The 25857-nt window shown below is 37.6% G+C and overlaps 1 protein-coding gene and 1 non-coding gene across 15 annotated transcripts in view; both read right to left on the bottom strand.

Annotated features, from left to right (window-relative positions):
- BBS9 (Bardet-Biedl syndrome 9) overlaps positions 1-25857 on the bottom strand; it is a 481107-nt gene that overhangs the window by 371285 nt on the left and 83965 nt on the right. Inside the window, exon 1 of one of the 14 annotated variants that reach the window (XM_086396515.1) lies at positions 3725-9617. The exons of the other annotated variants lie outside the window; for them this stretch is intronic. The gene's annotated coding sequence lies outside the window, so the exon portion shown is untranslated. Of the gene's footprint in view, positions 1-3724; positions 9618-25857 lie in introns of those variants that run through there. 14 annotated transcript variants of the gene reach the window in all.
- Positions 4586-4670, bottom strand: LOC147374202 (small nucleolar RNA SNORD86). Its single transcript, XR_015163318.1, has one exon. It is a non-coding gene; the product is annotated as a small nucleolar RNA SNORD86 (small nucleolar RNA).

The raw sequence follows: 25857 nt of genomic DNA, 5'->3' as shown, positions 1-25857 counted from the left end.
AAAGGATTACTTGAAGAGGCAAATAAAACTAAAGAAATTATAAAATAAGTAGATGAGAACAGTAGATAAAACCCTCATTCTCCCAATAAAATTACAGAGTAAAATGTTTATTAAAAGCAGTATTTTTGAGTATATCAATATGCTGCCTCCCCTTAAAAATGGTAAATAAAATTCAGGAGCCAAACACTAAGTGAAAGTGAGAACTACAAAGGTAAACAGAGCCCCTGGGGCATTCTCCTAAACCATATACCCTCAGCATCAGTTTTCATAGTCTCAAAATGTCAGATGGTAAAGAAGAAAAACAGCGGGGCCCACTCTATGTAGGAAATCCAGTTGAGCCTGTGTATTATCTTTCTCCCCCTAGTATAAAGCTAAGACCACAAAGGGCTTTACTCTTACAGTAAGGAGAACTTAGAAATAGCATCACCCCACCCACCGACCCCCGCCCCCCCCCACACACACACACATACATACATGCCCAAGAGAAAGCAAAATGCATGTCTCAAAACTTGGAACAAGATGAAGGAGAACATTCTCTCCTAAGAATTCACAAACCCCAAGCTGATCTTAATGTGGGTTTTCAGACCAAATTCACTCTATTGATTTGCCCAAGAAGCCTCAATCTGTGGTCAGTATAAAGTGATCCTGGGTGAGAAGTACCACCAAGCCGCTGACAAAAGAAAACTCAAATCTTTGAAGGAACACACCAATCATTCCCATGGATAGAGTTCCAAGAATATGACTTCACAGGCAAAAATCCCAACGCACAAGGAACAGGAGGCAATATGAGCAAGAGACAGCAAAAATACTAGAAAGCAGCATCGGAACTGCAAAGACTTCATCCACTGAAATTATCAATAAAGAATAAAATTACTGCACCCAGCACAGCGAAAAATAATAAAATTATCAAAAAAACAAAAAGAGAGAGAGAGAGACATGAACAATAACCTAAGATGGTCTAATGTATCTAACTGGATTTTCATTATGAGACAATGAAGAGAATTTGAAAGAGGCAATATTCAAAGAAATAACAGCTGAAGATTTTCCAGAATTGTTGAAAAGCATCAATCCTAAGATCTAGGTTTAAGCCAAATAAATTGAAAATAGGATAAGTGAAAATAAATCTTCCCTTAGATGCCTGACAGAGAAACTGCAGAACACCAAAGAGAAAAGAAATGTTTTAAAAGCAATAGAGAAAAGACTTATAAACTAGCAAAAGAATAACAGCTAGACTAAGAGATGACTTTTTAACATCAATGTTTCCCAGAACAGAGCAGAATATTATCTTTTGTGGAGCAGGAAAAATAACTGTCAACAAAACATTGAATTCCCAGACTTCCTCCCATCTCCTCCAAAAATAATAATAATAATGTTATTACAAAGATTCCATTCACAATAACCAAGGCAATTAAATTCCTAACACACTAAGTCAACTTTCAGATCTTAACTTCCTTAGGAAGGCCAAATTAAGTAAGGCCGAACTAAACAATATACGCCTGAAATATACCCTCATCATCATGGCATCTTTTCCTTCAAAGCACTTGTGCTTCTATACCTACTTCTATGATTATCAACTTAATGTATGTCTCCCTCTCCAAACTTAACAAGGTCACAGACCTCTATTGTTGTTGTTGTTCAGTTGCTAAGTTGTGTTCAGCTCTTTGTGACCCCCCATGGACTGTAGCCCACTAGGCTCCTCTGTCCATGGGGTTTTCCAGGCAAGAATACTGGGGTGGGTTGCCATTTCCTTCTCCAGGGGACCTTCTCAGACCAGGAATCAAACCCACACCTCCTGCATTGGCAGGAAAATTCTTTACCACTGCTGCTGCTGCTAAGTCGCTTCAGTCGTGTCCGACTCTGTGCGACCCCATAGACGGCAGCCCACCAGGCTCCTCTGTCCCTGGGATTCTCCAGGCAAGAACACTGGAGTGGGTTGCCACTTCCTTCTCCAATGCATGAAAGGGAAAAGTGAAAGTGAAGTCATTCAGTCGTGTCCGACTCTTCGTGACCCCACGGACTGCAGCCTACCAGGCTCCTCCGTCCATGGGATCTTCCAGTGGGTTGCCATTGCCTTCTCCCTTTACCACTGAGCCAGCAGTGAAGCCCACACAGACCTCTATATTTATCACCATATTGCTGCTGCAGTGCTTGGCACATAAGTGAAAGGAAAGGAAGTGAAAGAAGGATGGAGGGAGGGAAGAAAAGAGGCAGGGAAGATATAACCAACAAGTAAACAATCAACATAGATAAAACTAAAATTTTTACTAAAAAGCATAAAAGGACAGCTAAATGAATAATAAGACAAATTATATTCCTGGATGGAAAGAATCAATATATAAACATGTCAGTTATGTATTAAAATAATCTATAGATGTGATGCAATGCCAGACAAAATTCCAGCATGATTTTTTTCATGGAACTCAAACTCTTTTTCAAGCCTGAAAGGAAAGTGAAAAAAAACAAGAATAACATAAATATTTAAAAACAAGACCAATAAAGAATGATTACTCATCCCACATATCAAAACATACTATACATTAATTTTTAAGACAATATTTGTATTTTATAGATACACTATTTATGGACAAATAAATCATTGGCATTCTTTATAGACACGCTATTTATGGACATAAATCAAGGGAAAGGAATAGAGTCTAAGAGCAAATAAATGACTAAATGGGTAATGTGCATTTTTATAAGAAAGTCAGCATTTCAAAGGATAGTCATAAATGGCACTTGGACAACAGGATATACATTTGGGGAAAAAATTAAATTAGAGCCCTGCTGCTGCTGCTGTTGCTAAGTCGCTTCAGTCGTGTCCGACTCTGTGTGACCCCAAAGACGGCAGCTCATCAGGCTCCCCTGTCCCTGGGATTCTCCAGGCAAGAACACTGGAGTGGGTTGCCATTTCTTTTTCCAATGCGTGAAAGTGAAGTCGCTCAGTCGTGTCCAACTCCTAGCGACCTCATGGACTTCAGCCTACCAGGCTCCTCTGCCCATGGGATTTTCCAGGTAAGAGTACTGAAGTGGGGTGCCATCGCCTTCTCCAAATTAGAGCCCTGCTACATGTAATTAGAGCCCTACTACATATAATATCTAAAAACAAATTCCAGAAAGTTAAGAAAACGTGACAATATTTTAGAATCACAGTGTAAGAAAGATCTTCATTAGAAAGATACAAAGATCAGAAGCCATTACAAAAAAGATCAAAACATTTAACATCAGAAAAAAACTAAAGTATTTGTACCATTAAGTAAATGAACAAAGTTAAAAATCCATCATTCACAAGACACAACCTTGGGCAAACTGCTTAATCTTATCAAGCCTAAATTTTCTTGTGCCTGAAATGAAAATAATGACCTAATTTACAGGGTTGCTTTGAGAATTAAATGAGAAAGTTAAGGTTAAATCCTTACCATAGTCTAAGGTGGGAGCACGTAGCAACTGCCCAATGAATATTTTTTTGCTACTATTTTTAAATTAAGAAAATATCACACATCACTTTTGCCCATTACATGGAGATTTTGAACTTTTAAAAAATGACAATATCTGACCTTGGCACAGATATTACACATAGCGGAGAAAATGGTACATTTGGGCCATCTCTCAACATAAAACAATTTACAATGTGTATCAAAAGCTTTTGGTCTCAAGTGTCTAGCCCTAGGTTTTTTTTCATTTGTTTTTATTTTTATTGGGCTATAGGGGATGGATTAGGAAATACCTCTGCAGTTCACGTCCCACTGGGGAAATGTCCGTTCTGATTTTCCTGGGCTGGCTTTTGGAACTTTCTTTTTCTTAGAGCCACTGCTCTTGCTGGCAGCTGTCTCTTCAGGTCCACTGCTGAGTGGCTTCTACTTGGAAGAGAATTTCCTCTCTTTCTTGGGGACACTCTTGTTCCCTTACTCTTAAGGGTCACTAACCAGTTCGCTCATCTTTGAGCAAAGGTTTTCTAATCATGAAAAGACTTCCACTGCCAGCTCTCTCTTCAAGATCACTTCTTCAAGATCTCTTCAAGATCACCAGTTCCTCCTTGGGAAAAAGATTTCTTTTTCTACGGTTTGGAGGAGACAGCTGGGTCTTCTATTTCATTCTCCTGAGGAGTTTCCTGGGGCTTTTGCCTCTTCTTCTTCATGGATCTTCCACTTGTTTCCTCACATCCCTTTGAAAAACTACTGCTGTTTTCTGAAGATAGCAGGGAAATTGCCGCCAGGTGTTTCTTTTCCTTCTTCAAGCGTTTCTTCTCCTGTTTCTCCAGCTTCCTACTAATCCCAGCAACTGCTTCCTGTGAACCACTGCCTCCTTCATGACATCCAAATTCTTTCATGAAATCTCTCCAATCTCATGGAAAGGCAGCTGCCCCTCAACTTATTCTAGAAGCTTCTTCCCAAATACAAATTGCCTCAGAGAAACAATTCATGAGGCAATACTGCATTTGTCTGCCAGGTATCGGGAGATACCGCCTTTGTTCTTGGCAGCTGCTGGGCCAATGAAGGTAGAGTAAAAACAAAATGAGTCCACATTTTGGGGTGTTAGTCCTTGTCTTCAGAGCTTGGGAAATGTGGTCCCTTTGCTGGGCCCAAGTAATCTCTCAGCACCAGGGTGCCATAACATCACCCCCATAACAGAGGCCTGTAGAACTTAGGGAGCCCTGCTCAACCATCAATATTAAACCCATAGTCTTAGGGTTTTAGTAGAAAAGTAGCTGCCAGGGACTGGGGCTAGAGGACACAGAGAAAGGTTGATAAAAGGGTACAAATTTTCAACTATGAAATGAATAAGGCCTGAGGATCTAATGTAAAACATGCAGATGATAGCACTGTATAGCATAATACTGTATAATTAAAATTTGTTAAGAGACTAGAATTTAGATATTCTCACCAAAAAAACAAAACAAAAAAAAAAAGTGAGTTGATGGATGTGTTTTAAATGAAGGGAATCCTTAAACTATGTGTACTATATAAAATCTCCATGATGTACACTTTAAATATCTTACAATTTTATATGTCAATTATACCTTTAAGGGGTTCCCTGGTAGCTCAGATGGTAAAAAATCTGCTTGCAATACAGGAGATCCAGGTTTGATCCCTGGGTCGGAAAGATTCCCTGGAGAAGGGAATGGCAATCCACTCCAGTATTCTTACCTGGAGAATTCCATGGACAGAGGAGCCTAGTGGGCTACAGTCCATGGGATCGCAGAGTCGGACATGACTGAGTGATTAACACACACACACACACACACACACACACACACACCCCTCAATAAAGTAAAATAAGATAATTTTAAAAACACAATGATCATAATTACCAGTATTTGAACCTATGTGATTGTCAGAATTTCTACTGTTTCCATAACCTCAACCTTTTTTTTTTTTTAGATTCCACATAAGTGAATGCAGCATTTTGTCTTTGGCTTATTTCACTTAGCATAATGCCCTCAACATCCATCCATGGTGTCACAAATGGCAGGATTTCCCTCCATCCCCTGGAGTGGGAAATGGCAACTCCAGGGGATGGCAATCATTTAAAAATGGCAATCATTTTAAAATTAGATTGTTTGCTTTTTTCTATTAAGTTGCATGAGTCTTTACATATTTTGGATATTAATTCTTTATCAGATATATGATTCACAAATACTTCCTCCCATTTCATAGTTTGCCTTTTCATTTGGTTAATGGTTTCCCTTGCTGAACAGAAGCTTTTTAGTTTTATGTAATCCCACTTTGGGGGGGATTGAGGCTTTTTCCACCAGGGATTATATATTTTAAAATTTGGAAGTAATCACATGAATACATTTTTGTTATAATTATAATGTTACAGTCAAAGAAAAGGTCCCCCTTTGTCCTCACTCACTTTTCTTTCCAAAGAATTTTTCCAAAAATATAATAGAAATACAGAGAAGGCGATGGCACCCCACTCCAGTACTCTTGACTGGAAAATCCCATGGATGGAGGAGCCTGGTAGGCTGCAGTCCATGGGGTCACGAAGAGTCAGACACAACTGAGCGACTTCACTTTCACTTTTCATTTTCATGCACTGGAGAAAGAAATGGCAACCCACTCCAGTGTTCTTGCCTGGAGAATCCCAGGGACGGGGGAGACTGGTGGGCTGCCATCTATGGGGCCGCACAGAGTCGGACACAACTAAAGCAACTTAGCAGCAGCAGCAACTTCCTGCTACTCAATTTTGATCATCAGGTACCTCAGCTGATAAAGAATTCGCTTGCAATGCAGGAGACCCTGGTTCAATTCCTAGGTCAGGAAGATCCCCTGAAGAAGGGACAGACTACCCACTCAAGTATTCATGGGCTTTCCTGGTGGCTCAGATGGTAAAGAATCTGCCTGCAAATCGGGAGACCTAGGTTTGATCCCTGGGTTGGGAAGATCTACTGGAGGAGGGTATGGCAACCCACTCTAGTATTCTTGCCTGGAGAATACCATGGACAGAGGTGCCTGGCAGGCTACAGTCCATAGGGGTAACAAAGAGTCGGACACGACTGAGCAACCAAGCACAGCACCACTTTTCTGTAACTATAAAACTTTTAGTATTTCTATTTCTCTTTAACTTTTTGTGGTGCTAAAAAATGTTCTCTTTTCATTCTCTTCAGTTTTATTGACATAATAGTAGAAAGTTTGTCCAGAGAGCAGATTCTCAGAGTTCTCATCACAAAGAAAAAAAAATTTTTCCTTCTTTTTTTGTATCATATGATGGGGTGTTAACTAAACTTGCTGTGCTAATCATTTCACAATATATGTAAGTCAATGAGAATACTGACACTGTAAACCTTAAACTTATCCACTGCTATAGCCATGTGTTTATTTTCCCTTTGTTGCCTTTGCTTTTGAGGTCAAATCCAAAAAAAAAAAAAAATCATTGCTATGATCAATGTCAAGAAGCTTACTCTCCACATTTTCTTCCAGGGGTTTTATGGTTTCAGGTCTTACGTTTAAGTCTTTCATCCATTTGGAGGTGATCTGTGTATAGTGTAAGGGGTTCAGCTTCATTCTTTGTATGTGTCAATCCGCTTTCTCCAGCACTATTACTGAAGAGATTATCCTTTCCCCCCCTGCATATACTTGATTCTTTTGTCATAAATCAATTCATGAATTAATTTCTCAGCTCTCTATTCTGTTCCATTGATCTAGGAATACCATATTGTTTTGATTACTATAGGTTTTTAATATAATTTAAAATCAGGAAGTATAATTCCTCTAGCTTTTTTCATTTTTTCTCAAGATTGCTTTGACTACTTGGAGTCTTCTGTGGTTTCATACAAGTTTTACAATGACCATAGTATTCTTCAAAGCAAAATATTAGCAATAATTCCATTAACAGTGGTAAAGCACAGAATTCTCTATAATCATTTAGAATTATATGCAGTAGTTGATTTGATAAGTGTTTGTGATATCATTAAGTAAGAAAAAAGACCTTAAAAGAGTAAATATAATATGAATCTGACTTTACAGCATTAAAATGCAAAATAAAAAGACACCAAAAATACACTACAATAGTCATAATGATTAGCTAGTTCTTAGTGTCAACTAGAGATTATTTTATTTCTCATCTCATAAAACCTCATCCCAAGTTTCCAAAATGAACATGTTACTTAAAACAAAAAAATTCTTTTAACGGAAGGGACAGGTATCCATCAAACTTCCCACCATTCCTGAAGCTCAGGCCCCACCAATGAGTGGCTCTGCCATGGGGTTTAAAGATAAAACCTCAAGCAAAGTGATTTTAAAAAATTACATTACCAAATATATAAATTGAACTTTGGCAAGAAAGCAAATGTGTTAGAAAACTTTCAGTAAAATAATGACCTAAATTTTAAAGTTGCTGATTTATGTTCTTCTTTCTAGAAGCAGACAAAAAGCATCTACTCCTAAATAGGCTATTCTTATTTCATGAAAGAAAAGAATGGGGGGAGGAGCCAAGATGGCGGAGGAGTAGGACAGGGAGAACACTTTCTCCCCCACAAATTCATCAAAAGAGCATTTAAACGTCGAGTAAATTCTACAAAACAACTTCTGAATGCTGGCAGAGGACATCAGGCACCCAGAAAAGCAATCCAACTCTTCGAAAGGAGGTAGGAAAAAATATAAAAGACAAAAAAAGAGACAAAAGAGGGAGGGACGGAGTTCCGTCCCGGGAAGGGAGTCTTAAAAAGAGAGAAGTTTCCAAACACCAGGAAACCTTCTCACTGCCGAATCTGTGCCGAGCTTTGGAAGCACAGAGGGCAACATAACAGGAAGAAAAAATAAATAAACAATTAAAACTCGAAGATTGCGAGTCCTACGGTAACTCCCCCAGCGGAGAAGCAGCACAGACGCCTGCACGCGCCATTAACAAGCGGGGGCTGGGCAGGGAGGCGCAGCGCGGGCTGCATCGCTTAGAGTAAGAATCTGGCCTGAATACCCTGAGCACTATCTGAGCGAAATAATTTGGGCTAGCAAACCAGACTGTGGGATATCTACCACGCAAAAAGCCAGCCCCAACCTAAGACACCGCCAGGCCCGCGCACGGAACAAAGAATTGAACAGAGATAGCCGGCTGCAGACCTTCCCCCTCCGGTGACAGGCAGCCAGAGCCGGAAGGGGGCAATCGCAGCCCCAGAGAGACATTATCTATAAAACTGTAAGCAGGCTTCTTTGCTAATTAAAACTTCTTGGGGGTCTGGACGGTTAACATCTGCCTAAGAAGGTGCGCCGGTTTTATGCCCAGATAACCGAGTGGCGGGGAGGCGATAAGTCGCAGCATTGGCGCTCGCCAAACACCTCATCACTTGAGCTGCTCGGACCTGGGAAGAGCACAATACTCAGGCCCAACTGAGTCTGCGCCTCTGAGGACTACCCGAGTGCCTGAACCTGAGCGGCTTGGACCTGGGAGGTACATGCAACCCAGGGCCAGCCTCGGATTGTTCCCGGCGGAACAACCTAGAGCCCGAGCAGTGTGGGCAGGGAGGCTACACGTGCCATGAGCGGGGGCAGACCCAGTGTGGCTGAGGTACTGCGAGCGCACGCCAGTGTTATTTGTTTGCAGCATCCCTCCCTCCCTCCCCACAGCGCGACTGAACAAAGAGAAGAAATACAGTTCCACCCATCAGAACACTGACACAAGCTTCCCTAACCAGGAAACCTTGACAAGCCACCTGTACAAACCCACACACAGCGAGGAAAAGCCACAATAAAGAGAACTCCACAAACTGCCAGAATACAGAAAGGACACCCCAAACTCAGCAATTTAAACAAGATGAAGAGACAGAGGAATAGCCAGCAGATAAAGGAACAGGATAAATGCCCACCAAACCAAACAAAAGAGGAAGAGATAGGGAATCTACCTGATAAAGAATTCCAAATAATGATAGTGAAATTGATCCAAAATCTTGAAATTAAAATGGAATCACAGATAAATAGCCTGGAGACAAGGATTGAGAAGATGCAAGAAAGGTTTAACAAGGACCTAGAAGAAATAAAAAAGAGTCAATATATAATGAATAATGCAATAAATGAAATTAAAAGCACTCTGGAGGCAACAAATAGTAGAATAACAGAGGCAGAAGATAGGATTAGTGAATTAGAAGATAGAATGGTAGAAATAAATGAATCAGAGAGGATAAAAGAAAAACGAATTAAAAGAAATGAGGACAATCTCAGAGACCTCCAGGACAATATTAAATGCTACAACATTCGAATCATAGGGGTTCCAGAAGAAGAAGACAAAAAGAAAGACCATGAGAAAATACTTGAGGAGATAATAGTTGAAAACTTCCCTAAACTGGGGAAGGAAATAATCACCCAAGTCCAAGAAACCCAGAGAGTCCCAAACAGGATAAACCCAAGGAGAAACACCCCAAGACACATATTAATCAAATTAACAAAGATCAAACACAAAGAACAAATATTAAAAGCAGCAAGGGAAAAACAACAAATAACACACAAGGGAATTCCCATAAGGATAACAGCTGATCTTTCAATAGAAACTCTTCAAGCCAGGAGGGAATGGCAAGACATACTTAAAATGATGAAAGAAAATAACCTACAGCCCAGATTATTGTACCCAGCAAGGATCTCATTCAAGTATGAAGGAGAAATCAAAAGCTTCTCAGACAAGCAAAAGCTGAGAGAATTCTGCACCACCAAACCAGCTCTACAACAAATACTAAAGGATATTCTCTAGACAGGAAACACAAAAATGGTGTATAAATTCGAACCCCAAACAATAAAGTAAATGGCAACGGGATCATACTTATCAGTAATTACCTTAAACGTAAATGGGTTGAATGCCCCAACCAAAAGACAAAGACTGGCTGAATGGATACAAAAACAAGACCCCTACATATGTTGTCTACAGGAGACCCACCTCAAAACAGGGGACACAAACAGACTGAAAGTGAAGGGCTGGAAAAAGATTTTCCATGCAAATAGGGACCAAAAGAAAGCAGGAGTAGCAATACTCATATCAGATAAAATAGACTTTAAAACAAAGGCTGTGAAAAGAGACAAAGAAGGTCACTACATAATGATCAAAGGATCAATCCAAGAAGAAGATATAACAATTATAAATATATATGCACCCAACACGGGAGCACCGCAGTATGTAAGACAAATGCTAACAAGTATGAAAGGAGAAATTAACAATAACACAATAATAGTGGGAGACTTTAATACCCCACTCACACCTATGGATAGATCAACTAAACAGAAAATTAACAAGGAAACACAAACTTTAAACGATACAATAGACCAGTTAGACCTAATTGATATCTATAGGACATTTCATCCCAAAACAATGAATTTCACCTTTTTCTCAAGCGCACATGGAACCTTCTCCAGGATAGATCACATCCTGGGCCATAAAGCTAGCCTTGGTAAATTCAAAAAAATAGAAATCATTCCAAGCATCTTTTCTGACCACAATGCAGTAAGATTAGATCTCAATTACAGGAGAAAAACTATTAAAAATTCCAACATATGGAGGCTGAACAACAAGCTGCTGAATAATCAACAAATCACAGAAGAAATCAAAAAAGAAATCAAAATTTGCATAGAAACGAATGAAAATGAAAACACAACAACCCAAAACCTGTGGGACACAGTAAAAGCAGTCCTAAGGGGAAAGTTCATAGCAATACAGGCACACCTCAAGAAACAAGAAAAAAGTCAAATAAATAACCTAACTCTACACCTAAAGCAACTAGAAAAGGAAGAAATGAAGAACCCCAGGGTTAGTAGAAGGAAAGAAATCTTAAAAATTAGAGCAGAAATAAATGCAAAAGAAACAAAAGAGACCATAGCAAAAATCAACAAAGCCAAAAGCTGGTTCTTTGAAAGGATAAATAAAATTGACAAACCATTAGCCAGACTCATCAAGAAACAAAGGGAGAAAAATCAAATCAATAAAATTAGAAATGACAGTGGAGAGATCACAACAGACAACATAGAAATACAAAGGATCATAAGAGACTATTATCAACAATTATATGCCAATAAAATGGACAACGAGGAAGAAATGGACAAATTCTTAGAAGAGTACAACTTTCCAAAACTCGACCAGGAAGAAATAGAAAACCTTAACAGACCCATCACAAGCACGGAAATTGAAACTGTAATCAAAAATCTTCCAGCAAACAAAAGCCCAGGTCCAGACGGCTTCACAGCTGAATTCTACCAAAAATTTAGAGAAGAGCTAACACCTATCCTGCTCAAACTCTTCCAGAAAATTGCAGAGGAAGGTAAACTTCCAAACTCATTCTATGAGGCCACCATCACCCTAATACCAAAACCTGACAAAGATCCCACAAAAAAAGAAAACTACAGGCCAATATCACTGATGAACATAGATGCAAAAATCCTTAACAAAATTCTAGCAATCAGAATCCAACAACACATTAAAAAGATCATACACCATGACCAAGTGGGCTTTATCCCAGGGATGCAAGGATCCTTCAATATCCGCAAATCAATCAATGTAATACACCACATTAACAAATTGAAAAACAAAAACCATATGATTATCTCAATAGATGCAGAGAAAGCCTTTGACAAAATTCAACACGCATTTATGATAAAAACTCTCCAGAAAGCAGGAATAGAAGGAACATACCTCAACATAATAAAAGCTATATATGACAAACCCACAGCAAACATTATCCTCAATGGTGAAAAATTGAAAGCATTTCCTCTAAAGTCAGGAACAAGACAAGGGTGCCCACTTTCACCATTACTATTCAACATAGTTTTGGAAGTTTTGGCCACAGCAATCAGAGCAGAAAAAGAAATAAAAGGAATCCAAATTGGAAAAGAAGAAGTAAAACTCTCACTATTTGCAGATGACATGATCCTCTACATAGAAAACCCTAAAGACTCCACCAGAAAATTACTAGAACTAATCAATGATTATAGTAAAGTTGCAGGATATAAAATCAACACACAGAAATCCCTTGCATTCCTATACACTAATAATGAGAAAACAGAAAGAGAAATTAAGGAAACAATTCCATTCACCATTGCAATGAAAAGAATAAAATACTTAGGAATATATCTACCTAAAGAAACTAAAGACCTATATATAGAAAACTATAAAACACTGGTGAAAGAAATCAAAGAGGACACTAATAGATGGAGAAATATACCATGTTCATGAATTGGAAGAATCAATATAGTGAAAATGAGTATACTACCCAAAGCAATTTATAGATTCAATGCAATCCCTATCAAGCTACCAACAGTATTCTTCACAGAGCTAGAACAAATAATTTCATAATTTGTATGGAAATACAAAAAACCTCGAATAGCCAAAGCAATCTTGAGAAAGAAAAATGGAACTGGAGGAATCAACCTACCTGACTTCAGGCTCTACTACAAAGCCACAGTTATCAAGACAGTATGGTACTGGCACAAAGACAGAAATATAGATCAATGGAACAAAATAGAAAGCCCAGAGATAAATCCACGCACATATGGACACCTTATCTTTGACAAAGGAGGCAAGAATATACAGTGGATTAAAGACAATCTCTTTAACAAGTGGTGCTGGGAAATCTGGTCAACCACTTGTAAAAGAATGAAACTAGAACACTTTCTAACACCATATACAAAAGTAAACTCAAAATGGATTAAAGATCTCAACGTAAGACCAGAAACTATAAAACTCCTAGAGGAGAACATAGGCAAAACACTCTCTGACATACATCACAGCAGGATCCTCTATGACCCACCTCCCAGAATATTGGAAATAAAAGCAAAAATAAACAAATGGGACCTAATTAAACTTAAAAGCTTCTGCACATCAAAGGAAACTATTAGCAAGGTGAAAAGACAGCCTTCAGAATGGGAGAAAATAATAGCAAATGAAGCAACCGACAAACAACTAATCTCAAAAATATACAAGCAACTCCTACAGCTCAACTCCAGAAAAATAAATGACCCAATCAAAAAATGGGCCAAAGATCTAAATAGACATTTCTCCAAAGAAGACATACAGATGGCTAACAAACACATGAAAAGATGCTCAACATCACTCATTATCAGAGAAATGCAAATCAAAACCACTATGAGGTACCATTTCACACCAGTCAGAATGGCTGCGATCCAAAAGTCTACAAATAATAAATGCTGGAGAGGGTGTGGAGAAAAGGGAACCCTCTTACACTGTTGGTGGGAATGCAAACTAGTACAGCCACTATGGAGAACAGTGTGGAGATTCCTTAAAAAACTGGAAATAGAACTGCCTTATGATCCAGCAATCCCACTGCTGGGCATACACACTGAGGAAACCAGAAGGGAAAGAGACACGTGTACCCCAATGTTCATTGCAGCACTGTTTATAATAGCCAGGACATGGAAGCAACCTAGATGCCCATCAGCAGATGAATGGATAAGAAAGCTATGGTACATATACACAATGGAGTATTACTCAGCCATTAAAAAGAATACATTTGAATCAGTTCTAATGAGGTGGATGAAACTGGAGCCTATTATACAGAGTGAAGTAAGCCAGAAGGAAAAACATAAATACAGTATACTAACGCATATATATGGAATTTAGAAAGATGGTAACGATAACCCTGTATACGAGACAGCAAAAGAGACACTGATGTATAGAACAGTCTTATGGACTCTGTGGGAGAGGGAGAGGGTGGGAAGATTTGGGAGAATGGCATTGAAACATGTGAAATGTCATGTATGAAACGAGATGCCAGTCCAGGTTCAGTGCACGATGCTGGATGCTTGGGGCTGGTGCGCTGGGACGGCCCAGCGGGATGGTATGGGGAGGGGGTAGGGAGGAGGGTTCAGGATGGGGAGCACGTGTATACCTGAAATTTAAAAAAAAAAAAAAAATTAAAAAAATTAAAAAAATTTTTAAAAATAAAAAAATAAAAAAAAAGAAAAGAATGCCCTCTACACATGAAATATTTCTCTACCCTTAAAAACAACAGAGAGGGAAAGAAAAGTGAGGAGAGAACAGAGGGAACATGCATTCATGTCCTCATAAAGTAATTAATACAACTTCTAGAGAAGCTCTGTTTTTACCAACTATAAAATGAGCAAACTCTGCAAATTTTCTAGAATTTTTAGCCAACTGCCCCTATTCTCCATTATAAGATCAACAATACTCCTAAGTGTAATAAAATATAAATAATAAAATACATGCCATAGTCAGTCCAATGGAATAGTCACCTGTGAGCTTTACTCTGAGCCGGTAATATCAAAGCAGAGTGAGCCAATGCAAAAGAGATTGTCCATGATAGTATATTTTGGAAGCAATCTCCACAGCTAAATAAATTATGAAATACCCATAGACAGAATTCAAGGAAGCCCATACAAGAACAAGGTAAGTCAATATGTTTGGACATGAAAAGATATCCATGTAAATATAAGAAACAAGTTATAGATGAATATATAGTAATTCATTGACATAAAACAGATGTTTATAAAAGCATTGAATAATGTATGCAAGTGCAAGGTTGTTCATCAAGCTATTTACCTAGAGAAGAATGAAATTTCATAGGCAGCAAGGAAATTTTTAAAAGAGGGGCTTTCCATTTTTATCCTTTTTTAAAAAATAAAGATGTGTTTGTTTTATGATTTTAACAAACATATAAAGAATCACAAATACATTCAATAATTTATAAAAATAAAAGTATTAAAAGCATTAATGAGTGTATATGATAACAGAAATTAATTATGATGTAAAGTTGACCCTTGGACATAACAGGAGTTGGGGCACTGACCCTCCACATAGTCTAAACTCTGAATATAACTTTACAATCAATCTTCAGGACCCATGGTTCTACATGAATAGATTTAACCAATGAAGAATCATGTGATACTACAGTATGTATTCACTGAAAAAAAAATCTAAGTATAAGTGGACCCACATAGTTCAAACTCATGTTGTTCAACAGTCAACTTATATGTATGCATAGAACACAAATTCTATGCCATTAAAAATGATGAAGTAGATTTACATTCATTGACACGTAAAGACATGTCAATGAATATGACGTCATATGCACTGACATGTAGCCACAGTTTATAGGGCAAAATGGTCAGGAATGAACTGTGTTACCCATTTTATTTAAAGTACATGTGTGCATATGTGCTAAGTTGCTTCGGTTGTGTCCAACTCTGTGTTGACCCTATGGTTTGCAGCCTGCCAAGTCCTCTGTCCATGAGATTCCCCAGGCAAGAATACTGGAGTGGGTTGCCATGCCCTTCTCCAGGTGTTTAAAGTACACACGTGTATATAATAGAATATACAAAGGTCAATAGTTACAATTAATCATCAAATTTAATAATAACCCACTGTATAATTGTATTTTCTTCATTTAATTTTTTAATGTATAAACAATTAAATAGCAGTAGAGTAATATAGAAAAATATTCCTTTAAGCTGTTTCATTATTCACAAAAAAGAACTATATATCCAAAGTTCAAGAATAAATAATTGTTCATACAGTTTCTAGTCACACAAAGTACAGCGAAAAGTAAAAGAAACTGTTTATATAAAATGAGAAAATAGCCAAGTATTTCCAATAAAGTTGGTTAGGAATCTGAATTACCCAGGTAACCACCTCCACTTTTCTATTTCACTTCCTGTATATACACACACAGTCTGAGTTACTTTGTATATATATGCCAATGCACAAATATTTCCATCTTCAGTTATGTGTATAACTTTAAAAGTCCAATCAATTGTGTAAAGGACAAAAAAGTTGCCAGTGAAACCAAGAACTTGATTTAATATCATTCCAACAGAAGCGGCTGCATTTTAATGCACCTTTATAAAATCCATAAAATAAGCATTATAATGAAAGAATGCCACAAAATTAACTGTTAAAATGATGACTTTTAACCTTTTTAATGCACAGTGGCAATCAACAGCTTTTTTAAATCCTCAGGCCCAAATGCACTCCAAGGTTTATAAGAGAAAACTCCACTTCCAAGTTCAAAATACTCATTGCTTAAAAGTAATAATAAATCCCCTAGTGAAACACTGGGTTCTGGCTTTAATTAGAAGTAAATGTGCTAAGATTGCCACCTCCTGCTGAATAAAAAGTCAAGTCCTTCATGACCAACCTCAAGTGGATTTTCAAAAGACCTCAAATCTGAATCCTTCTTAAAGAAAGAAGAAAGGAGAATAGGAAAAAATATATATTCTCACGCAGAAGAGTTTAAGTGGGGCCACTTGAACTATCCACTGCTGCCAAATGCAAAACTCTCTTTCCCAAAAAAGTCAAACATACTCTTCTTTGGATCCATGTTCTGAGACAGCAGATTAAACTCCATACTTGAAGGTACTCCTCTAACAAGATATTAAAATACACTTGTTACGTGTCAAATTCAAGACCAAAACATAGCAACAGTGACAAAGTCAAGGAGGAAAAAAATGAGATTCCATAATAAAACTATGACTTCTATCATTGCCCATTCAAAAAAAAATCATCTGGTACAAAGAATGTTGAAAAACATAAGTATTTCCCCAAAACTACTTTTCTCTATTCCCTTGAAATCACCATTATGATATTTAAACCTTGAAATTTTCAAATCTTTTTATATATGTACATATATACATATATATATGTGTGTATATATATAAGTATGGGCTTCCCAGGTGGCGCTAGTGGTAAAGAACCCACCTCCCAAAACAGGAGATGTAAGAGACGCAGGATCGATCCCTACGTCAGGAAGATCCCCTGGAGAAGGACAGGGCAACCCACTCCAGTATTCTTGCCTACAGAATCCCATGGACAGAGGAGCAGGGCAGGCTGCAGTCCATGGGACATGACTGCAAGCGACTTAGCACACATGTATATAAGTGTATATATAACACACACACACACACATATATACCTATATATAATATATAAACAAATATACATAACTACAGAATTCTGACTCTGTCAATTTCCTTATTTAGAAAGAAATACTTTCATTAGAAAGGAAATAATGTTTACTGATATTTTGCAGGTTGTCTCAAGAATTAAATGGAAACATGTGAAGGAAACTGGCATAGTACCAGTCAAAAAAATGTTTTTCTTAGCCTTTGGAAAGACAATAGAGATTTCAAAGTTAATAGCCCTTATTAGAAGATTTCTTTAACACAAGAAAAAGAAACAACATCTGCAGTTGTCTTATTTTTTCCCTCTTAAATCAAACGCATTCTCCATTTAAGATATTTTAATAGCTTTTTACTGGCTTCATATTTTGGGATGCAGTACAGTAGCTTTCATTAAAAAAAAAAAGATTTGGTTTAAAAAAAAACATAAATTAATGTATGAAACACAATGCTGTTCCTTTCTTTGGATGAAATAAATTTAATTGAAAAATCTGTTTACTTAGCTCCTCGTTCTTGAAGTACACAATTTAAAACAAATAAGACTTAAAAATCTGTCTGCTGATGCAGGAGACGCAAGAGATGCAGGTTCGATACCTGGATCAGAAAGATCCCGTGGAGAAGGAAATAGCAACCCACTCCAGGATTCTTGGGGCCCATGGGGTCACAAAGAGTCGGACACAACTGACCACACACAGACACCAATATGTCATATTGCCAGCACAAGAAGTGTAGGATCATAACATGTGAAACTTTAACAGAGGAAGCAGTAGTTCATTGTATCAGCGGTTCCCAAACTAAGGTCAACAGATTGGCCCTGGATAATTATATCATCATCATCACAGGTAATGTTTGTTAAGTTGTTAAGTTTATAGCAACCTTATATGAGATAGTATTACCAACCCTTCTTAGAAGAAGGCACAGAGAAGTTAAATAACCTGTTTAAAGTTACTCAGATAATAAGTAGTAAAGCTAGGATATAAACTTTGTCAGTTTCAAATCTCCTCCCTGCCCCTTTCTGCCCATTTAGACTTAACAGGTCTGGAATAGGCCCTGCAATCAGTATTCAAATCTCCAGGTGATTCTTTTTTTTAATTTATTTATTTTTTCAGTTGGGAAATAACTGTCTTACAATGTTGTATTCATTTCTGCTGTACAACAACATGAATCAGCTATAGGAAGTTCAATATCATGTAAAATAAACCACTAGTCAATAAATCTCTAATGACCTCAAAATGAGAAAGCAAAAAGTTAAGAATGAAAACTTCCCCTCTTCTAGATAAAATAAATTAAGATCCTGAACAGGTTATTTGTAATTTATAAAAATGTATTTGCAACTTGGTAACACTTTATTAACTACTTGAAATCAGTCAAAATAGCTATGTGTGAAAGTTGCTGAGTTGTGTCTGACTCTTTGCACTCCGACTGTAGCCCACCAGGCTCCTCTGTCCATAGGGATTCTCCAGGCAAGAATATTGGAGTGGGTTGCCATGCCCTTCTCCAGGGCATCTTTTGAACCCAGGTCTCCTGCCTTGCAGGCAGATTCTTTACCATCTGAACCACCAGGGAATCCCAAAATTGCTATGGCATTATTTTAAAGAAAATAATGCAAACAAAAGTAAATTCAGTTCAGCATCAAAATAGCCAGCTAAACGATCAATGCCAAGACTCAGAGTTCACCTATAAGATTATTTCAGTTTTCCAAACAATATCTCATTTCTCCACCTCCTCTATCTCTCCAATACACACAGTATGCATCATTCTGGAAAAATTCTAATTGTTAAATTCTGTTAAAAGTTTAAGTCAATGAACAAATGCTTCTCATTACAAAATCCAATAACTGTAATAGAATTATGAATTTAACATGTAAAGTTCTGAAAGCATTTTCTAAACAGATGAATTGTTTGAGAGTTACTATTTTCTGTAGGTGTGCCTATATGGAAACACACGTTTTTTCAATTATATAGCGAAGACTATGGCTTCTGTTCAAACCTAAATTTTATTGTTTATGAAATTAGAAACAGATACAAATATATAGAGATATATACACACATTTATAAACATATACACCTAGGCAATATATTATATCCGAACAGTTGAAAGGTTTATAGTGTTCTATAAGAAGGTACTTTACACACATATGAGAAAATTACTGTTAATCTCTCAAATGGATAATTTGTTCATAAATAAACCTTCTGTAATCTCACAGACAGCATCATACATGCTACCACAGTTATTTGTACAACAGTCAAAATTAAGCCAAGTGAACATATTGGTGAGCTCTCGCACCCTTATTTCTTTAAAAAAAACCAAGAATTGCTTACAGTCATTGTTTGACATTTTTAACCCAAAAAGAGAGGATTCTATTTTAATCTAGTGTCTCCAAATGTTCACCAAAATCATACTACATTTTCATCAATACTTGATTTAGAAGCTCATGTATTTCTGCTTATATATAAATTTTAAGATTAAAGGTAATTTAAATTTTCTTCATAATAATTTTCTGTATTTTTCCAAGTTTTGTGGAATTATATATGGCCTTTATAATTTAAAACAGGAGTAATTTTAAAGCAATAATTAAAATATTTGAGTATGAAGTATAAATCAGAAAGCTTGGCATTGGTAATTCCCTCCAAAAATAACGTAGGCTAATTTATGAATTTATGGAACATATATTAAAGGAACATATTAAATTCTGATTCAGACCTAATAGTTATAATAGGAGAAAAAAAAAGAGTTGGATAAGTTATACCTAAAATACAGTCCTTAATCTTTGTTAATATTAATACTATAATGAGAGCAGCAGGGGTTATTTTGTCTTGCAACTGCCTGTCACACTGGGGAAGGGGATTGTGCTACTGGCACCTAAGGGGATTATTGCTAAACATCCTACAATAGCACAAGCAGTTTCTACAATGAAGGATTATCCAGACCAAAATGTCAACAGTGCCAAGGGTAAGAAACTCTGATGTGGAGAAAATAATCTTTTTATGTTTAAATTACAAGTCAAAATCCTAAAGGCAAATAATTTTAACTCAAAAAAGTTTATTCCTGTTTATTTTGAAGGACACACTAATTCCAATTTTCCAAGCATCTAAACTACTTACATATTTAAAATAGTTTAAAAAATAAAGCCTAACTTACCTTTCATTCACAATTTTAATTCTCTGTTCTCACTGCCCTCAAATACCCCTGACCCAAAACCAAGTACAAACTCAAAATAAGACTTAAAAATACACTAAAGTTGTCCCTCTTCCTTTGTGAGTATTTCATCTAGAATAAATGAAAAGTTTTTTTAATTCAGATAATCAAATCCAGCTAATAACATTTTTATTTCAAACTAATATTTTACTTTTAATTGCTTCAACTAAATTAAGATTGAAGGCTTTAAGGACTCTAAACAAACTACATACTGTATTATTACTCTTGAAACTTATTTCATCGCACTTTTTTTATGCTGTAAGTACTTTTTAATTGTGGTAAAATAGACATAAATGAGGGCTTCCGATGCTACACAGTGGCAAGGCATCCACCGGCCAATACAGGAGACACAAGACACACAGGTTCGATCCCTGGGTCAGGGAGATCCCCTGGAGTAGGACATGGCAACCCTCTCCAGTACTGTTGCCTGGAAAATTCCATGTATCGAGGAGCCTGGCAGGCTACACTGCATGGGGTCACAAAGAGTTGGACACAACTGAGCACACATACATACATAAATGTAAAATGTACCATTTTAACTGTTTCTGAAGGCACAGTTTTGTGGTATCCACAGTGTTATATAGTCATCACCACAATCTATCTGTAGAACTTTTTCATCTTACCCAATGAAACCCTGTATGCATTAAACATTAACTACCCATTCCCTTCCAGTTCAGCAGTACACCAACTGAGAAATTCCAGATGTACAAGCTGGGTTTAGAAAAAGCAGAGGAACCAGAGATAAAATTGCCAACATTCACTGGATCATGAGAAAGTAAGGGAATTCCAGAAGAATATCTACTTCTGCTTCACTGACTACACTAAAGCCTTTGACCTGTGGATCACAACAAACCATGGAAAATTCTTAAAGAAATGGGAATACCAGACCACCTTACCTGTTCCTGAAAAACCCGTAGGCAGGACAAGAAGCAACAGTTAGAACCAGATATGGAACAAATGACTGCTTCAAAATCGGGAAAGGAGTTAAGACAAGGCCATATACTGTCACCCTGCTTATTTAATTTATATGCAGAGTACAACAGGTGAAATATAGGGTTGGATGAATTACAGGCTGGAATCAATTTGCAAGGAGAAATATTAACAACCTCAGGTATGCAGATGATACCACTCTAATGGCAGAAAGTGAAGAGGAGCCTCCTGATGAGGGCAGAAGAGGAGAGTAAGAAAGCTGGTTTAAAACTCAACATTCAAAAAACTAAGTTCATGGCATCCGGTCCCATCACTGCATGGCAAATAGAAGGGGGAAAAGTGGAAGCAGTGACAGTGACAGACTTCATTTTCTTGAGCTCCAAAATCACGCAGATGGTGACTGCAGCCACGAAATTAAAAAACACTTGCTCCTTGGAAGAAAAGCTGTGACAAGCCTAGGCAGCATGTTAAAAAGCAGAGATATCACTTCATCGACAAAGTTCTGCGTAGTCAAAGAATGATTTTTCTAGTAGTCATGTACAGATGAGAGAGTTGCACCATAATGAAGACTGAGCACTGAAGAATTGATGATTTTGCACTGTAGTGCTGGAGAAGACTCTTGAGAGTTCCTTGGACAGCAAGAAGATCAAACCAGTCAGTCCTAAAGGAAATCTACCCTGAATATTCATGGGAAAGACTAATGCTGGGAAAGATTGAAGGCAAAAAGAGAAGAGGGTGGCAGAGAAAGAGACGGTTAGATAGCATCACTGACTCAATGGACATGAATCTGAGAAAATTCCAGGAGATAGTGAAGCACAGGAAAGCCTGGCATGCCGGAGTCCATGCTCTCCCAGCTCCTGGCAATCACCATTCTCTTTTCTGTTCCTATGACTCTCACTACTCTAGGACCTCATATAAGAGGAATCACAGAATATTTGACCTTTTGTGATTAGTTTATTTCACTCAGCATAATGTCTCCAAATTCAGCCATGTTGTAGCATACATCAGTACTTCACTCTTTTTTGTGACTGAATAATACTCTGTTATATGTATACAACGTATTTTGTTTATCCATTCAACTGTCATTGGCCACTTGGATTGCTTCCACCTTCTGGAGCCTACTGTAAATAATGTTACTATGAACAGTTCAGTTCACTCAGTCGTGTCTGACTCTTTGCAACCCATGGACTGCAGCATGCCAGGCCTCCCTGTCCATAACCAACTCCTGGAGTTTACTCAAACTCACATCCATTGAGTCGGTCATGCCATCCAACCATCTCATCCTCTGTAGTCCCCTTCTCTTCCCGCCTTCAATCTTTCCCAGCATCAGGGTCTTTTCAAATGAGTCAGTTCTTCGCCTCAGGTGGCCAAAGTATTGGAGTTTCAGCTTCAACATCAGTCCTTCCAATTAATATTCAGGACTGATTTCCTTCAGAATGGACTGTTTGGATCTCCTTGCAGTCCAAGGGACTCTCAAGAGTCTTCTCCAACACCACAGTTTAAAAGCATAAATTCTTTGGTGCTCAGCTTTCATTATAGTCCAACTCTCACATCCATACATGAATACTGGAAAAACCACAGTCTTGACCAGATGGACCTCTGCTGGCAAAGTAATGTCTCTGCTTTTTAATATGCTGTCTAGGGTGGTCATAACTTTTCTCCCAAGGAGTAAGCGTCTTTTAATTTCATGGCTACAGTCACCATCTGCAGTGATTTTGGAGCCCAAAAAAATAAAGTCTGACACTGTTTCCACTGTTTCCCCATCTATTTGCCATGAAGTGATGGGACCAGATGCCATGATCCTAGTTTTCTGAACACTGAGTTTTAAGCCAGCTTTTTCACTCTCCTCTTTCACTTTCATCAAGAGGCTCTTTAGTTCTTCTTCACTTTCTGCCATAAGGGTGATGTCTTCTGCATATCTGAGGTTATTGATATTTCTCCCAGCAATCTTGATTTCAGCTTGAGCTTCATGCAGCCTAGCATTTCTCATGATGTACTCTGCATATAAATTAAATAAGCAGGGTGACAATAGACAGCCTTGACATACTCCTTTCCTGATTTGGAATCAGTCTGTTGTTCCATGTCTAGTTCTAACTGTTGCTTTCTGACCTGCATACAGATTTTTCAGGAAGCAGGTCAGGTGGTCTGGTATTCCCATCTGTTTAAGAATTTTCCAGTTTGTGGTGATCCACACAGTCAAAGGCTTTGGCATAGTCAATAAATAGATGTTTTTCTGGAACTCTCTTGCTTTTTCAATGGCAATTTGATCTCTGGTTCCTCTGCCTTTTCTAAAACCAGCTTGAACATCTGGAAGTTCACGGTTCATGAACTGTTGAAACTATGAACATGAGTGTACAAATATCTGCTTGAGTTCCTGCTTTCACTTCTTTGGGTATACACCCAGAAGTGGACTTGCTGGATCATATATTAAGTCTATGTTTAATTGTTTAACTCTTTGAGTACTCAATCACTTGATAACTTTTGTATGGCTCTTACACCCTCTTCTTTGTTCTGCATAGTATTGGAAATGAGAGAAGAGATTTCTCTAATCTTGCAGTACTTATCAACAGAAGACTTACAAGATATACCTACAATGTACAAGAATGTCTAACAAAGCAGATCTGTGTATTTGTTTACACCCTAAAGCTGATATCATCTAACAGTTAAAAATTCATTAAAAATGATTTCCCGTGGACTTCCCTGGTGGCCCAGTGGTTGAGAATCTGCCTGCCAATGTAGGAGAGGTTGGTCTGATCCCTGGTCTGGGAAGATTCACATCCGGCAGAGCAACTAAGCCCTTGTGCCACAAGTACTGAAGCCCACATGCCCTAGAGTTCGCATGTGCCACAACCTGAGGTTTCCCCACTCACTGCAACTAGAGAAAGCCCAGCAGCACTGACAACCTAGCACAGCCCCCCAAAAAGGTGATCTCCCATGAACTGATGTGTACACAAAACTATATATAAAACAGGTAGCTAATAGGATCTACTATATAGCACAGGGAACTCTACTCAATACTCTGTAATGACCTATATGGGAAAAGAATCTAAGAAAGAGTGAATATAAGTATGTGTAGAAGTGATTCACTCTGCTGCACATCTGAAACTAAAACAACATTGTAAATAAACCATATTTCAATTTTTAAAATTTTAACACAAGAAAACAACGCTCTCCCATGCTAATATCCAGAATCCTCCTAGGGAAAAAGTTTCCTTTTTTTGTTTTCTGCTTGTAGGATTATTAATTATTGGTTAAATTCTTTAAATTTTTATTTTATATTGGAGTATAATTGATGAACAAAGTTGTTTTAGCTTCAGGTGTACTGTAAAGGGATTCAGTTATACATATATATTTATCTATTCTTTTTTAAGTTCTTTTTCCATTTAGGTTATTACAAAATACTGAGAAGCGTTACGAGGACAAATTATCCTCTTCTAGGGTACCAATCCTCAAAGGACTGAAGGTAAGGATGGTTTTTCAAACTGCACTGACACTCACTCACCAATGAGAACATATAAGTTCTCCATCTCTTTTTTCCCTTGAGAATGAAAACCCCTGCCACAAAGTCAAAGAGGAGTGTGTTGTAGCTCGTGGTTGCATGTTGTAGCTTTGGTTATCTTGGGAAAGAAGAAAAGTCTGAGAACCAATGAGTACGGCAGTGTTCCCACAAGTGTTCCAGAACACACACACAAGATGAATGAGGATAAGTAAACCCTGTAATTCTGAATATGAATTGAAAATTTCAGTATGAATCTACAATATACTTTTAAAATACATATGCATTTATAAATATTTCCTATGTAAATATAGATATTTTCTATATAAATATCAATAAGTATATAAATAATTTTTAAAGAATATTATAGGTTCGTTTTGAAATCTTTAGTTCAGCTCTAACCACCTAAACAAACTGGAAGCAATAACCAACTAGGAGCAATGAGCACTGCTGCTGCTGCTCTCTCTTCAGTCGTGTCCGCTCTGTGAGACCCCATAGACGGCAGCCCACCAGGCTCCCCCGTCCCTGGGATTCTCCAGGCAAGAACACTGGAGTGGGTTGCCACTTGCTTCTCCTAGCACCCAAATTATGATCTTTAAATGCCATTTCCCACAAAAAAAAAAAAAAAAGAAATGTGTTCCTTTTAAAAAATGACTTATTCAAGTTCTGGAAGGGGAAATATACAAGATGTGGCTGAAATATCTGATAACAGAAAGCAAGAAAGCTGACAAGCACTACTGAAGCTTTGTTAAAAGAGCTCAGGGGCACCAACTTGAAAGTGTTCCCTTGACCAAAAATGGTATGGTATGATTTTTAGTATTAACTAAAAATAACTTCAATAAATTAAAATGCATCAAATATATAAATCCATGAGTTCATAATAATATGCAAATA

Source organism: Bos grunniens, chromosome 4, assembly GCF_055505025.1.
Source record: "Bos grunniens cultivar Pamir isolate PY7600 chromosome 4, Bosgru_T2T1.0, whole genome shotgun sequence".
In the NCBI taxonomy this organism is placed as follows: Eukaryota; Metazoa; Chordata; class Mammalia; order Artiodactyla; family Bovidae; genus Bos; species Bos grunniens.
The sequence above is the reverse complement of the archived record's forward strand: the minus strand, read 5'-3'. Positions and strand labels throughout refer to the sequence as shown.